Source organism: Ammospiza nelsoni, chromosome 1, assembly GCF_027579445.1.
Source record: "Ammospiza nelsoni isolate bAmmNel1 chromosome 1, bAmmNel1.pri, whole genome shotgun sequence".
Classification (NCBI taxonomy): Eukaryota; Metazoa; Chordata; class Aves; order Passeriformes; family Passerellidae; genus Ammospiza; species Ammospiza nelsoni.
Window position 1 is genome coordinate 95737307 of NC_080633.1, and position 12269 is coordinate 95749575.

The window sequence follows — 12269 nt, forward strand, 5'->3', positions numbered from 1 at the left end:
AACAACAAGCAAAACAAAGCCAGCATAAATGTTAAATATTTTAAGTATGCAGCTTGCTTTTCTTCCTCTGCTTAGATTACCTGCTAAAGAGAAAGAGGAAAAACACAAATAGAACCATGTTCTAAAAGAATATGCTGCAAGTATAGCTTCCCATCATTCCTTAAATATCCTCTAAAACATTGTTTCCTAATTGGGGAGGAGGGAGGAGAAACAGAAAGTCATGAAATAAAAATGCAGAGAAGGGCAGCCCCTTTGAGATCCAGCACAAACTTTAACCATTCAAATCCAGTTACCAGAAGCTTTTGATCAACTGCCCAGTGTGACCCTTTTGCTCCCAAGAAGATGCCGCCACTAGAAAACTGATGCTACCAACACAGTTTATAAGAGGGATGGGGATGGGAAATCAAATCTTGACATTTATTACCTTTTCATTTTGATATGAAGCAACTGAGAATTGAAAATGCATTTCATTTTAACAGATGATTAAATACTAAATGTTTATCTATGTGCTTTACACTATGATTTAAACATCAATTTGCTGCAGATCCAAGTATTCATTTTTTTGTTCAGTTACCCATTGAATGAGGCCATGACCACAATTGTAAGTACTTCCTGACAAGATTAAGTAATTGCAATGTTAATACAGATAACGTAGGGTACAAAAAGCTATTCAAGTACATGGTAAAAAAATAATTATGCTTAAATTTGAGAACAAAGTAGGAAAGTATTAAACTCAGAAAATAAATTCAAATCAGTTGGACTTATTACCCATGGAAGTAAAAAAATGTTTTCTTCTTAAGAATAATTTGTGGAAAGCCCCTAGGGAATTGAGTGCACATTAGTCTCATACATTGAACAGTTTTTCAACTGTAGGTCTTTCGTTGAGCTGAAGCACTGACCAAACCTATACCAAGCTAGTTATACCTAAATAACAAGAGAATAACCACTTCTAGATCACAACAGCCCTTTGGAGGATCATAGTATTGTCCCCTAAATATGGCTTTCTGATTCTTATGCACTACTGTTTTTGTTTCTTCACAAAACCATGATGGAAACTTATCACAATTTGTCAGAAGGAAAACAGGGCTATATTCTCAGCTGGTATAAGTCAGCACACTGTTAGTATGTTCAAAAACACTACAGCAATTAATAGCAGGGCCAGATGAAACCTTTCAAGTGCAAGCTTACCCAGAAAAGGTTACAAGCATAGGTTATATCTGTTTGGGATACAGAAGAAAAATATCAAATTAAAATTATGTGGTTTAACTGCAGTACAGCTTTATTTATATAATGCAAAATATCAAGTTACTTCAGTGACAAGTGTCACAAGTCCATCCTTAAACAAGTGACCGTGGGTCCTTTGCCTTCCTGCACCTCCACAGCCGGTTCCCAGCCCACCACCAATTGTGGGAAGAGCACCAATTGTGGGAATGGCCTGGGGAAGAGCAGCAGTTTCTCCTTTGCTGTACAAAACCATTTGCAATCTCAAACCAATTCTCCATCTTCTTTATAGGACACTTCCTCTCAAACCATTAGATTTACCAGAAAACTTCTCCAGCAGTGAGCTAATACTGGCATTGAACATTTCCACTGTCAAAAGTTGTACTGGGATAATTAGAATTTTCTCCATCAACAAAAGGGTTGCCTTTTCTGGCACTCCCCCAGAAATTCAGCTCACCTCCACTGGCCACTCGCTCACCTAAAAGAGATGTTTGATAATCTGCACACAGTCTCTACAGTTTTATTCTCATTTCTCAGCATTTGCTCAGTAACTCTCCAACAGAACTTTATCCTGCTCTGTGCCCAGATTGCAATCCCAGTTCTGGTGTCCAACCTTCTCTCCCACTCAACTGCACCAGTTATGGTTTTTTCTAGTACTTAGGAAAAAAAATGTGTTTCCTTTATTTTATCTTAGTAAGCTGTTTGTAGTAAGAACTACAAACTAGCTGTTAGAAAAGTGAAAAATACAAAACATAAACCTCATGGGTGCTACCAATAACCTCAGTATGAAATTAAAATAATCACATGTGTAATACAAATATGCTAAGATGCCTTACACCCCAGACTTCTTGCCTAACTCCTTATCTCTGCCGTCATTTCATGACAAACTTCTAGCATGCAGAGTGGGACTGCACTCTGTTTGTTCCAGTTAGAGGCAGTTCTAATGAGGTCAACAGCCTCACATCTACCCCCACAACCAGTAACCATTATCAAGGCAATTTCTCTCCAGCTGCACAGCAGGCCACCTGTGGCAAGGTATGGTAATGATACACATTTACCAACTTCATCACTACCACACATCAAAGTTTCCATGAAAATAGTCTACCCCTGCACACCCTTCCCAAAGTTACATTTGCCTCCATTCCACTCCCATATAATCTGTTATATATAAATATCACTACATGGGAGTCTGCACCTGCATGAAACCAAAATCCAGAAAGTATTCCCTATAAAAGAAAACAACTATGAGGCAGTTGCTGCTGTTTCTCTAAAATATTAATTAATCTAAGGAATTAAATAGCCTCCAATTTCTTTTAGGTCGCTCTTAAAGCTGCCTGTAGGACAAGAGTGCATCTTCTGATAGGCACTTAATGGCTCCTATCACTACTTTTTGCTGGTACCATGACCAGCAATTTGTTGAGTTCTGCTCAGTTCTCCACATCGCACACAAGATCTGGAGCACTGGACCAAGTCTCTGTTCCTTCCTGCTACAGCCTTGCTCAGATCACACTGCCATGCCTCTAACACAATTTCAGTAGCACACAGCTCAGCTCCCTGATGGCAGACTAGTGCCCCACACCCAAATGCAGCTGTGGGCTCCTTCCTGCATGGATATATTGCAGGAATGGCTGTCACTCCTCTGGCATTCAGCACACCACTAGCTGCCTCTAGACAAAAAGAGCCTGTAGCACTTCCTCGGCTGTAAGCTTCTCCCCCAAAAGCTCTCTCCCAGACTTGTCACCAGGTACTAGGACAATGGTGAAGCACAAGCTGATCATAAAGTGAGTGATGCTAATCCTCTGTCGACCTAAACCAATTCACTTCTGCTCTCAACAAAGCCACCACACTAATTAAGGGCTATCCTGCATTTGGTATGTAATATAGAAGAATCAGTGCATTGGAGAAGGCATCAACAGCACTCCAAGTCTGGACAGTCCCAGTGACCGCACAAAGTCAAATGGGTTTCTTTTTGGAAAATTAATCTTGGATCAAACATTAGTCTGGCACAAGGATCATCATCACAAGCAAATTAGCATCGGGAATTTTATTAACCTAATCAAAGAACACCCTCTACATGTAACAAGTAACCCTCTGAAGCCATGGCACCCTAAGCATATGCTTAAATCTAACTCCTACTTGTTAGTGTGATTGAGTAAGCCTTTTGATAGCAATGTAATGCTGCCAAACTTGTACAGCAGTATGAATGGGGAAGATCAGCTCTTGAACCACCTTATTCATGGACCAACAAGACTAAAATCAATGCAAGATGTAAACATTCTTGTGTTTCCTGCTACCTTCATCTTTTAAAGCATCATCTGGAAACATTTTTACAAATAACAAGGGCTTGAAGTGCAACAATACACAACCACTTAAAGTGTTCCATAAATAAACCAAAATGTACTTATATAGGCTCCAGGACTGTGCCAATGGTAATGCCAGGCACAGCACAGCAGAAACCTGCAGCACAGGATCAATCCCAAGCTAAGCAGACAGCAGTCAAATCCTTGTATTTCCAGAGTTTAAAAGCTGGTTCTGTCAAACAGTGCTCTCTTAACATCATATTCGATGTTCAAAATGAAGCTGTTCTAACTCAAAAGTGGGTTGACTTTTTGTAACATAAATCTTTTGTTAATGTTCATATAAATCAAGTATAGCTGAACAGATCCTTAAAGGATATGACCAAAAATTAATTTGCCACATTAGCTTCAGGTTAACAAATTCTTCTGCTTGGAGACAGTCATACATTACCTAATGCATTGTAAGGTTCTTTGCAGCACCGTGCTGTCCCTGAGTTTTGGAAAGAAACTTATTGTGGCCTCAAAATTTTTGCTCAGAAAAAGCTGAGCTCAGTAATTCTTTTGTAAATAGGTGCTCAAACATAGTGCTTTTCTTCAATAATTCTCTAAATATCTGAAAGAAGTGAAACATGTTTTTAAGATCTTCAAAAGCAGCATGTTTGTTACATATGTTACATCTGCACAGCCCAACTATCCAAATCCTTACAAAACGTATAAGACACGCATTTTTAAATTGCAAGTGTATAACACATAGTACTTTGGCTATATCACATAAACCAATATAGCTAAAGATTCTCCCCTTTCATCTACTGGGATTTCCAAATCATTAGAATCATGAAGTTTTTGTTTTGAGATTTAAACTAATTTAAAAGACATCCCGCAATCACAATTCAGCACCATCTCACTATCTGTAAAGTAGAAAATTCGTACAAAAAAAAGATAAAAATAGCACTTCTTGAGCAGCCACCACCATTTTTTACCTGATAACAACTCACTTTCGTATTCTTCGTACAAAGCTTTTTTGTATATTGACATAGTGTCTGCTACAGTTCTATACACGAGCATAAGTCATTTGTGGACAGAAGCTGTTTTCTTTGATGAAAACAGAGAACATTGGATTTGAGAGTTCTAATTTTTTACCACTGGTCCAAACAACCGTATATAATGTCTTACTATGCCAAAAGGTGGAGACAGTGCAGTTCACTTTCCAGTGTAAGATCTGCACTTCTCTAATCCTCAGATGAAATTTAAAAAGTAGTAATCTTAAATTAATTTCAAAAGGACAATTAATTTAGCAATGATTGATAAACCTCTAGTAAATGTCAAAATTCCTTAACTTGATGGTCAATACAATTTTATTTACTTCTCTTTTTGATCACATGCCAAGAGCAGGCATTGGGATGTGTACAGAAGAACACACAAAAAAAGTTTATTTACAAGTACTAACTTTACTCTTTTTTTTATGCTAATCCTGGCATTAGAATTTCCAGAGCACTTCTCAGTCACACTGCTATTGTCTCCAAGTATTCAATGTCCAATCTGCAGCGTTTGTAAAGGATGTGACATATGGAAAACAGAGTTTCATTTTCTTTCCAGTAAAAATTCCCCTTTTCAGACAATTAATACTTTCAATGAAATCATGGATGCAATGAAGCAAAATCATTTTAATGAGCTCCTTAAAAAGCCTGCACAAAACTGCATGTTAACAACTCATCTCAACATATGACCTTTGTGTCAAACAAGCATCTTCTCAGGGGCACAACATCCTTCCTAAATCAAATCATATGTCTGTCTTATGGCCTTACAAAGTTACCTCACTTCCTTCAGAAAGACTAATCCAAGTTAACAGTCTCCTCAATAATGGAATATAGGAGATAATATGAAATGGAACAAAGATCACCTTTCTTTTGAGGAAAATGTTGTGATATCCATTACAAACATTTGCTTTCCTTTGCAGCTCAAAAATGCTGGACTTCAAGCTTTGCATTATGAGCCCGTTCTTCACATAAAGCCACCACTTTCCTAGGACATCAAAATCTCCACAGGAGACTTCCAAATAAGCTGCAGACATCCAAGACTAAAGATTTTGAAATTTCCACACAGATCTATCCAGCATAGTTCAAGTGACAAAAAAAAAGCCCCCTGATAGTCATCCCCTGTATACCACTGAAAATGGGGAGTTAGCTGCACCCATTAATTTCATTTTCTCACTGCCACCAGAAAAAATTGTAACGGCATCTGTGAGAGTCTGTCTGAATTTTCCCTCATCTGCCTCACGATCGTCCTGGGGAGACCACTGAAGAGAAGACCCCCCCCGTCTATATCTGGCTCTGAAAGAGAAAAGTCATACGCCACGGGCCCTGAGACCTGAAAGCTCAGTGTTAAGCTATTGTTTTCACAAGTGTGTTTGCTGTATGCTAAGAAGAGGGCACCATACCCCATTTGCAACAATAGCAGCTCTGGAAGCTGTCCCACCTCTCGGCCTGGCTGGACTTCTCCTGAGTTTCAGGTGGTCTCCCACAGAAGACCCTTGCCTGTTTTACAACCACCGTGACAGACAGACTGAAATGTAAGAAGCTTCTCCACCAAGGACTGAGACATGAAACTCCTAACAGGCCCCTCTGCTCCTTCCAAGGACTGGGACTGACACCCCCAGCCCGGGGGAGGTGTGTGGGGAGGCAAGCTGACCGAAGCGAGATGTTTGCCTGCAGGTTGTGACCACTGGACCGAGAATACAATGGCTCTCGCTTACTGCTAAGAACATAGACTACCTGTTACATCTATCAAGCTCACTTACTGCTGAGAACACACACTACCTGTTACATCTGTTCCCTATTGTATCTGTTTCCCCCCCCTCGCAATTTTCAGTAATAAAAACCTCTGAGTTAGCTAGAGCCTTTGAGATCTCCCCAGCGCAGCAGGCGGACCCTCGGCTGGACTGCACCAAAGGACTTCGTCTCTGCGTTGGTAGCTATATCCCCTCTCTCTCTCTCTCTCTCTCTCTCTCTCTCTCTCTCTCTCTCTTTTTCTCTCCCTTAATCCCTCTATCGCATTTTTGCTGTAGTTATTTAAATAAAACTGCATTTGTTTTGATTATCACTGCAACCCCCCTTGTACCGTGTTGGTGTTTTGCACTCTGAGATCATTCCTACGAACCATCAGGTCATCTGTCCACTAGGACAGACCCTGACAGCATCATAGGAAATGCACCTGCAATATGACCCACATCCTGCTTGTTTCTGCTTCCAAACCACCCAGAGTCCTTCCAGGTGAGCAGAAACTGGCAACACAAAGGCTCCCTAGTTCGTCATCCACTCAGTTCAAAAAGAGCCAAATGCTGCTAAATGCAGCAGGTACCACTATTTAGATCAGCTTTGAAGAGGAAGTCAAAAAAGACACACACAGATATACACTTTTCATTTTAAGTGCAGTCAGAATCAATAGGAATGTACGTGCAAGACAGAGTATAAGAGGAAATGCACTAGTATCTCCTAAAAATCGTTATATAACCTCCAGATTTTCAATTTTTGAAAATTTAAGAAGGTCTATTTTGTATTTTAAAATCAAAGAATTCTGTTTACAGAGCAATCCATATGTGTAACAATACCAATAAGAACATTCAATAGAAACTTCTGAGGATCTAAGAAAGACTGCATTCATACAGCACTGTGATATTGATGGATGAAACGCACTTTTTAAGTATTCGCAAAACACTTCATTTTAGAGAGTTTATCAGATCCAGGAAAGAAAATTCCAGGAAAGAAATACCATTTTCCACATACACTAGTAAGTTCTGTGGGAATTTTCTAAATTACATGCTTTCGTGAAAGATACAATTCTCACCAAGTGCACCAATTAAAAGTAGACAGAAACAAAAAGTAAAATGCAATTTGCATTTTGTACTGTTGGCTGTAGTACCCTCTTAAGTACAGTGGACCACACTGGAATTTATCAGAGAAGTACACAGGCACTATCACTGACACCTGACAAAAATGTTGGAAGTCTTAAATGTTTCCTGAACTTTGGCAGCCAAAGATAAAAGCAAGTTGTAATGGCTTCTACTTGTAAATTGGCTCTTGTAAATTTTACCCTAGAAACATGGTCCTAAGAAGCCCTATTTTCTCCTTTAAAAACATAAGGAATATGAATTCCCTAGAAGACTACTCTGGTGTTTAATATTTGTGAAGACTTACTAAATTTTCATCAACCTTTGCTCAAAATTAAATCCAAAAGACAAAAAACGATGGCTTTGTTGGCCTCTTGCTTAAAACTGCCATTTCATACAGAAAGCAACAAGAGGCCTCTACCATCACAGCCTGGAACATATTGTTGTCTACTTCTACTGTATTTATCACCAGTTAAATTATCAAGAGAAGAATGCATGCAGTAATCAGTGTATTTATGGCCATGCTTCTCACTCTTGTGCTCACCCTGTTTTCCTTATCTGCTGCCTCTTCAAGAAGCTCAGCTGAAAAGAGCTGCACGAATTTTTGGCTAAACAGGTAACATAAAGACTTTGGATCTTTTGTGCGATAGGTTAACAAAGTTTCCAGAAAATACAACGTGTACATTTGCTTCTAAAGAAAAGGAGACGTTAATAAAAATAAAAGCATTCTGATGACCCCTGGTGGCCACTACATACAAGGAAGTAATAGCATTCCATCTGAGAAAAGCAGACCAAACAGAAAAGTCTTACATGTTCTATTGGTAGGCATATCTAAAGAAATGACAGCTGATATTATTCAATAAGAATATTTATTAGAATGTACATATTTATATGTCTATATCAAATTACTGTATTACGGTAGACACACAGATAATCAAAAATTTAACTATTAGAAACAAATCCTCTTTTTCTCTTCAATGAAAAAGAAGTGAGCACACTGGAAGTATTTCAGCTCAGTCCTACAAGACATACAAAATGGACCTTTTTTCAGTTTTGATTTTCCATCTGGGTTGTTCACATAAAACACAGGGTGTTGGGGAGAAGCACAGTGGAAGCAGGGGGCTGTCTCACACCGGGGTGCACTCAGAAGGGCTCTGTGTAATAGATGATGTCCCAAATGCCTCCAGCACAGGCAGTTCTCCAGCACACTTTAGGAAAGCAAACAAATCAGCCTCTCCTTCTTTATATTTATATCTTTATACTGGACTTCTACAAAAAGAAAATTAATATCCATCATTAGGAATCAGTATAAAAAGGTGATAGTTGTACACAGACCTCAGCTATGGAGAGGGTAAATCCTTAACATGCAGAGGAAAAGCTGCATGGCAAATCACACCTTTTCTCCTTAATGCTTTCTGTAAAACATGCAAACAATCACAACAGTGCTGCCATGTCCTCTGCAGCACAGAGAGGGATTTTTCCCTCAATAACTTAGATGATCATGACTGTGACTTCAACCATGCATAGCTGTGCAAAGCTTGGCTTTCTCCAGAAGTAACTTACTTGCGTTCAGCTGAACGAACCCATGCTTCAGCTACAGTCACTGCAGAACCTTTAATGCTCCATAGTTCTGTACTCAGAACAGTTGAGGGGTTCCAACTGACCTTTATTCTAATTTCCATCTGTGACACATCTGTCTGTGTCAAGAGACAAACCAATATAAGACAGCAATGGGAGGCATACCAGTGTGACCACGGCGATGTGAGTCCAAGCACTGGCAATATGGGATGATACAAAAATTATTCATGACTTCTGTGGTGCCTGTGATGGCAGTCAAGGGATACTACTATGGCATAGCATGGAGCCTTTTCCTTTCCCCATCCTCAAGCCCTTCACTAGAAGAACTAAGCCATATGGCTACAAAAACCTCCTGCACTTCAGCTGAGGACCAAAAAGAGGATGAAGGCCAAGCAGGCTCTCCCACTTCTCCCAGGCAAAACACACTCTTGGTGGGCAGGTGGAGAGTGAAGATGAATGAGGGAGAAGGCATGGTTACCCCAGAGAGAGAGGCCAGAGGATGCCAGAGCACCTTCTACCTGCTATTGCAGCCCATATGATGAAACCACATCTTCCCAGAATGGGTCCTAGGCAGATAGAACTGAAGGAGGGAAGGGACTGATGACAAGGAACAGCCTCTTATTGATACCACCATCACTTACAAAATAAAACCCCCATTTACTAGTCCAAAGCATTCACACTTACTGATAGTTTGGTAACAAATACCATGAAGGTTTCAAAGCTGCTGCTTGTTAACAGTATCCACTTCCCTCCATGTCTATTTGTTTCAACTTAACAAATTTGGTGCTTGCCTAAATCAGTCCCTGAAACTCAGCTCTCTTCCAGAACCAGCAATATGCCTAAGCATCACTGTGCACAGTGATAGCACAATTTGTGTGAGGCACACGTGTTCAACTACATTTCCAAACGAGGAATCACCTGACAACATTTTCATCTCTCCTGCAGGAGTGGTGCAATGGGGTATAGCAACAGGGAACAGTTGCACTGGGGACTACTTCCCTAATATCTACAAAAATTACGAAGCTTCATTCTCCTCTAAGAGCTGCACCTTGCTAACTGGGTATCTTAAGTGTACGAAATCCTTTTCCTATTTTGAAGCACACTGTTTAACAGCTACACAAAACTGCAACTCATTTCCTTCTGCTGTTGGTTTATCAAATCAAACTCCCATCTCCAGCCAGCACCACAATATCAAACATGGGAGATATCAGCAATGGAGCCCAAGGTGTGCAGAGTCTCTCCCTCCCACCAGAGCCCAGCAGCCACACAGAGCCACTGCTAACCCCACTATCATCCTCCGTGATCAGGGTGGCACCACAGCCCTCCTCTTCCACAGACTAGGAAGATGTGCCTGGTCAACCTGGGGGCCCCAGGCATGGCCTTCTGCTCCCCAAGGCATTCCTGGGCAGGGAGTGCAGATGCGGCTGGACCCTGCCCAGACACAGCTCCTGGGCATCACAGGAGGGCACAGAAGGACCCTGCAGTGCTTGGCTGGGCAAGGGGACCTTGGGAGTTGGGGCAGAACTGCAACTTGGTTGCAGAGACTCTGTCTTCCCTCAATACATCATCACCCTTTCTCTCAGGGATGCTTTAGGAGAGTGTTATTACTAAAAATGTTACTAATTCCCTGAAAAACACCAAGTTGAAATCAATCCCACAAACTTTCCCAAGATCAATAGGTTTTAATGAACAAAGAAAACATACACAGTAGCAACCGAGGGCAAGTACCAGGAGACCAAGCTAGAGTAATAAATTGCACCTGCTCCAACACTTTCCTGGCAGGAAAAAATTGACATATCACTAAGCAGGCTGTTGCTCAGCTCAAACACCCACAGGATCTGAGGGCCCCCAAGATGGGTGACCCACGTGGTGACTTACCACAGCAAGCACAGCCAAGACTCAATGCCAGATGTGTCCCCCACCTAACAGCGGGGTTTTAGCAGCTCTCAGTTGACGCAGCAGCCCAGACCAGAGTCAGCCCCTCTCACTGCAGGTCCAAGGGGCTGCTTCCTACAGTAAAGGGTCCTGGTACAGCCTGGTTATCTCTCAGCGGGTAAAAAGAATATTTAGTCACCTGTTTAAGTCATCAACAGTCATTTTTCTAGTATTCACCCTGGGAAAAACTTTTACAAGTTAACTCTTTTCCTACCTGTTATCATCGATGGAAAAGAGACAACAGTGTCAAATTAAACCTTACTGTTAACAGAGCAAAAATGTTGGTTTATGTCTTCTACAGTGAGATCTAACATTAAGTGTGCTGTTCCACCATGAATTTTCTAGAAGACTTGAGCATCACATCCTATTTTTCCCCAAGAGCTATCATACAGACTTTCACTTTCTAGTAAATTCCATGAGTCCTTGATAATCAAATGCAACTTCTGTTTTGTCAGCTAAGCAGCCTTTCTCATCTTAAAGCACCAAATTCTTTTTACATGAAACAGGAAAGGAATTCACTTCTAACAGTGACCCTGCAATTCCATTTTACAATTCAAAATACAATTTCATTTTACAATGTAAAGTTTTGGAGCAAATGCACCACTTTCCCAGGATTTAATATCTGATATTATTTCCACATACTAAACAATACAGAAAATTTCCCTGGTTGAACCACTGTAACAGCACAAATCATAGCAATGTAAATATGTAAAGGATCTTATTACAACCATTACACTTTTCTCATCAATCTCATTCTGTACTACTGTGTTAAGGACATCTAAGTATTATTGGGTGCATGTACAATGGAAAAAATAAATTATTACCCCTTTTAATGAATCTCTCACAAAATTTTCCCTCTCCCTAAATCATAGAATTGTTTAGGTTGGGAAAGACCATGTTCCTTAAGTCGAACTGTTAACCCAGCACTGCCAAGTTCACCACTAAAACATGTGAAGTCCCACATCCACATGTCTTTTAAATACTTCCAAGGAGGCTAAGCTCTACCCCTTCCATGGGTTTCAGGGCTTGAGAACCCTTTCAGTAAAGGCATTTTTTGTAAATCCAATCTAAACCTCCCCCAGTGCAACTTGAGGCCATTTCCACTTGTCCTGTCACTTGTTACTTGGGAGAAGAGACCAACCCCCACCTGGCCACAGCTTCCTCTCAGGTACTTATAGAGAGTATTAAGGTCTCCCCTGAGTCTCCTTTTCTCAGGCTACACAACCCCAGCTCCTCACAAGACTTGTGCTCCAGACCCCCCACCAGCTCCACTGCCGTTCTCTGGACACACCCCAGCACCTCAATGTCTTTGTTGATGTGAGTGGACCAAACCTGAACACAGGAGTCAAGGT

The 12269-nt window shown here is 40.7% G+C and overlaps 1 protein-coding gene across 1 annotated transcript in view; it reads right to left on the bottom strand.

Annotated features, from left to right (window-relative positions):
* ZNF407 (zinc finger protein 407) overlaps window positions 1-12269 on the bottom strand; it is a 335692-nt gene that overhangs the window by 309080 nt on the left and 14343 nt on the right. The gene's annotated exons all lie outside the window — the stretch shown is intronic.